Source organism: Podarcis pityusensis (assembly GCF_964106645.2).
Source record: "Podarcis pityusensis genome assembly, chromosome: 17".
NCBI lineage: Eukaryota > Metazoa > Chordata > Lepidosauria > Squamata > Lacertidae > Podarcis > Podarcis pityusensis.
The window spans coordinates 26,640,627-26,646,027 of record NC_138042.1 but is presented as its reverse complement, the minus strand read 5'-3'; positions in this window follow the sequence as shown (position 1 = coordinate 26,646,027).

The following is a 5,401-nucleotide window of genomic DNA, read 5'->3' as shown; positions in this document are numbered from 1 at the left end:
AATGGGGGGAGATTGCACAGAGTTGTTGAAGGGTTTTGTTTGTTTGTTTTTTTGTCAACAGCCACTCACCCACCTGGCCGACGCTGACACTCGTGTGCGTCGCAACAGCCTCCTAACGTCTATCACCTATTGCCCGCCCAATTGCCACAGCAACATCCAATCAACACCACCCCTTGCCACAGACGCCAATAAGACACTACAGACCATCTCCGGCTTGCGGCATCAACCAATCCCACGTCGTCGTCCCCCGGAACTACCCATGTATAAGAGGACCCCCGATTTTAAACAATTTTTTCAGTAAAAAAAAACCTAGTCTTATACACAGAAAAGTATGGTATATGTTGCATTTGTATAGCACCTTCAAGTGTTGAAAATGTTTCAGAACCGTTATCTAGTTGTAATCCCGAAAGCAACTCTGCAAGGCAATTCAGTATTATTCCTCATAGTACAAATAGAGAAGCTGAACAGGCTTGCTTAAGGTCTCCTCGTGAGTTAATGGCAGAAGTAGAAGTGACAACTGGAACTTCCCAATCCATAGCTGAGTCTTTTAGCCACACTATACTAGGGCGCAATCCCCAAACCCTGAACCAGCAATGCTAAACTAGTTTTGTTTCATTTGCACTGATTAAATTGTCAACCTTAGCGTATTTGATAGAGACACTGTACTGTTTGATTTAACAAATTTCTCCTTCAGGCAAAAATAAAAATAAAATTCTGAACATCATTCTTTTTCAGTTACATGTGTTTCTAAAGTCTTTAAGCTTTTGGAGCTAACTGAAAATTAAATAAAAGCTGTCATGCTTTATTAGAAGAAGAAGAAACGCGAGCCTTTTCATTTTCAATGCCCTCTTAATGTTAACAAATCAAAACAGCCTAAGAAAAAGCATATTGTGAACTCACAAAGCCCCATTAATAAAAATGTGCCCCCTTTAAAACGGAGCCTACTAATCTAATACACTAATGCTTTAATAAATTAATCTAGCAATTAAAGTTTGCAGCCCCAAGAAAAAAGAGGATGGGGAGAGAGCAGGTTGTGGACTTGATTCCCCCTCCCCTGCCACTGTCCCTCATTTCCATTTTAGATAAAAATAGCAGGAAATTGTCATGGCAGCAAAAACAGGCCTAGCCTACACATGCAGTGCACTGAGGACATAGAATTCCAAGGTGGTTCAACAGATCATAAAGGTAAAGGTAAAGATAGCCCTGACCATTAGGTCCACTCGTGGACGACTCTGGGGTTGCAGCGCTCATCTCGCTCTATAGGCCGAGGGAGCAGGCGTTTGTCCGCAGACAGCTTCCAGGTCATGTGGCCAGCATGACTAAGCCACTTCTGGCGAAACCAGAGCAGCGCACGGAAACACCGTTTACTTTCCCGCTGGAGCGGTCCCTATTTATCTACTTGCACCCGGGGGTGCTTTCGAACTGCTTGGTTGGCAGGAGCTGGGACTGAACAATGGGAGCTCACCCATTGTGGGGATTTGAACCGCCAACCTTCTGATCGGCAAGCCCGCGTCCCTCAACAGATCATAACAGTGCTCAAATTGAAAGGTGTTTTTATGCACAAGGCCCATTCCTCTGACTCATCCCCCCATGGTTCTATTAAATCATGCCCTCCAAGAATGACAGCTAGTCGAGGGGGGCCATGCCTTTTGTATCTTTTCTGCAACACTGAACACTGAAATGTACAATGGACAGCATTATTGGAGGATTTTATTTTTATTCTTTAAAAAATGCTTTTGGGTGGGTGGTGGGAATTTCCATGCAAATAGAGGACTAGCCCTGTAGAGAGCGGGCTAGGTTTACACTTAATCTGCCCCATCTCCCCAAATTGGCATGCTCTGCTTTACTTGCAGAGCGGGTGATCAATAAAAATTGCTTCCCTCAAATTAAATTTTCTGCAGATTAATCTTGTTTTCTATGTGCAGCAGGCTTTGCTTTTGTTTTCGGGATGGAGAACAGCTCACGCAAAACCGCACCTGCACTCTGAAGTACTGAAGCTTCAACAGAGACAGAGTGCCTTAGTGAATTTATGGCTCAAGCGATAGGTGACGTTAATCGCGTGCACTCCCCCCCCCCCCCTGCGCTATTTCCCTTTTTTAGCTAATGCAGCTGTTTGGGCTGCAATCTTGAAAAGAAGACCAGCAATTTTGGGGGGTTGGGGGAGAAACACACACACACAGAGAGAGAGAGGGGGGAGAGAGAGAGGGAGGGAGGGAGGGAGGGAGAAAGCATGCAACAGGCACTTTAACCACTTCATTTGGTGCTTTTCTTTCTCCAGAATTACCCCTCCATGTATAACCTTTTCTCTTTTCCTCCCACTATCATCCAGCCTAAGAACAGCCCCACAGTGATCTGGAAGCTGAAAACCAGAATAAAATATTAAAATGACCATCTCAGCTCCCCTGATGTGGTCTCCCACTAGAGGTTGCAGCTTGTGTGACTGTTATAGAACAAAACACAGAAAATGAGGGCAGGGAGGAAAGTGGACAGCACACATGCAGACTCTGAGCTCAGTATCACAACCCTATGCATGTTTACTCAGAAGTCTGTATCCCAGGGGGAATATTCCTTAGTAACTGAGTTTAGAAGTGCAATCTTAATCTGTGTTTCCAAAACTATTTTCTACCCTTGCTTTCAGCTATTCGGTTTTCAGGGGAATCTTAAGAAAAAAACACTTCTGAAATAGTTCTGCCCAACTCCAAGATTACATTGTTTCAATTGAGTAGCATCTCAAACACTATCTACAGGTTTGTTTGTTTGTTTGTTTTGCTATAAAACAATGGAGAGCTTCTGGACTGCAGTTATTTGCAGATAGGTTTTCCAGATGAAATAGTTTAAATTGTGGCGAAACAGTTTTCTACAACTGTGAAATCCCACTAGCATTTCTGATTTGAACTCAAAAGCTTACCCAATCAAATCACAATTGCTTGGAATGTCTGTGAAGTGATCCATCTATATTACCAGTTGGGACTCTCTTAGCATCAAAGATATTACCTTGGAGAAGATCTGTGTAGTAAACATGGAGACATGTGGACTTTTTATCTTCCCTTTACCTAGGGGTGGGAAACTCCCCCCCCCCCCCAATTAATAGTCATTTAGTTAATCACGGCCTGCAGCTAACAGTGGGTGGAGTCAAAGCCCTAAATGGGAAGTTTGCAACACTGTGCAGCGCTCTCTCTCGTGTGGTGTCCCACAACCCCATTTAACTATCATAAAAACTCCATGCTCCCCCTCAAATATGGCTCCCTCAATTATTTTACTTGACTTTTCAAAATGATTGAAATATTGTGACTTTAGTTTTGACTTACTGTATATTGTACATATTTTGGGGAAAACACTCAAGCCCTTGCCGAAATCTTCATATACACACCTCCTTGGGTGGGTAGGTGGGCCTCATTGGATGAGAAACACAGTTGCAGAGTCTAAATCATAATATTTTTTAAAAAGGCACTCTACCTGCAGCCAGAAGTAGTCCAATTCATGCTACCTCTTCATTCTGCCGAATGCATAGGTGTATGAACGAACCCTTTTTTAGATGACACTATAGTAAGGTAGGGACACGGCTGGCAGTGTGGGTTAAACCACAGAGCCTAGGACTTGCCAATCGGAAGGTCGGCAGTTTGAATCCCCGCGACGGGGTGAGCTCCCATTGCTTGGTCCCTGCTCCTGCCAACCTAGCAGTTCAAAAGCACGTCAAAGTGCAAGTAGATAAATAGGTACCGCTCCGGCAGAAAGGTGAACGGCGTTTCTGTGTGCTGCTCTGGTTCGCCAGAAGCGGCTTAGTCATGCTGGCCACATGACCCGGAAGCTGTACGCCGGCTCCCTCGGCCAATAAAGCGAGATGAGTGCCGCAACCCCAGAGTCGGCCACGGCTGGACCTAATGGTCAGGGGTCCCTTTACCTTTATAGTAAGGTATACTTTCTTTGTCACAAAACACAAGCACATTCCCAAGGATAGTGAATACGACTGATGAGTGGGGAAGAGAGAGAAAGCTGGGCTGCAAAGAATCCTATTAGCTATCAGCAGTGTTCCAAGGTTTCGTTATTGACATGTAAATCCCTAAACAACGTGGGACCAGAATATAGTGGTACCTTGGAAGTCAAACGGAATCCGTTCCGGAAGTCCATTCGACTTCCAAAACGTTTGGAAACCAAGCCAAGCTCTTCAGCCAATTAGAAGCTGTGTCGGACGTTCGGGTTCCAAATAACGTTCGCAAACCAGTTTGCAGCATTCAGGAGCTAAAATGTTCGACTCGCAAGGCGTTCGGGATCCAAGGTGTGACTGCACCTAGCAGATTGCCTCTCCAGGTACCTGAGGCCAAGGAGACTGTGACCAGCAGGTTGTCACTCAGTGACAATGCAGACGCAAGCCGTCTTGGAGATAGCAACCCACACTATGGAATATTTTCCCTCAGGTAATTTGTGAGGCAGAGACGAAGCTTGTCTTTACCCAAGCTTTCCCGGTGGCATTTTATTATTTTCATTTTCTAGACTGCTCATTTTTGCTTGTTATTTTGCTTCAATATTATCTTTAGGAAATTTTATTTAATGCTGCAATTTCATTGGCTTTTTGTAAACTGTATAGAGGTGGGGGTTTTTAATTCTATTATGTGCTGGGATTGCTTTATAAATAAAATGGGGGAACATGACAAGGATTATGCAAGAAGAAAACACCTACCTGTTCATACTTAGCACAGACTGCATTCCCCTTCTACCTGCATTCCCCTTCTACCGAAAACAGCCTACCCACCTGTCCATTATGTCAAGAAGAAGAAAAAAACAGGACCCTTCAGTACAGTGGTACCTTGGTTCTCAAAAGCCTTGGTACTCAAACAACTTGGAACCCAAACACTGCAAACCCGGAGGTAAGCGTTCTGGTTTGCGAACGTTTTCCGGAAGCCGAACGTGCTCCGTTTTGAGTGTTACGTTTCCAATTTGAGTGCCACACTTGTTTTGAATGTTATGCTGAGGTCTGTTTGTTTTTGCTGTTTATTTTGCGTTTTCACGGTTCTTTTTTGTTTTGTTTTTGTGACTGTGTGGAACCCAGTTCAGCTACTGATTGATTGTGTGACTGCAGTACATTGTTTATTGCTTTCATTTTATGGATCAGTGGTCTTGTTAGATAGTAAAACTCATGTTAAATTGCTGTTTTAGGGGTTGTTTTTAAAAGTCTGGAATGGATTAATCCATTTCAAATTACTTCCTATGGGAAAGCGAGCCTTGGTTTTGGAACGCCTTGGTTTTGGAACGGACTTCCAGAATGGATTAAGTTTGAGAACCAAGGTACTTTTCCACACAAACACACCCCCCCCCACCCAATGCTGCAGCCCCAAGTGTCAGGAAACATTTTTGTTTTGTTTTTGCACAATACATAGTATGAGAACTTGTAAGCAAAACAGAC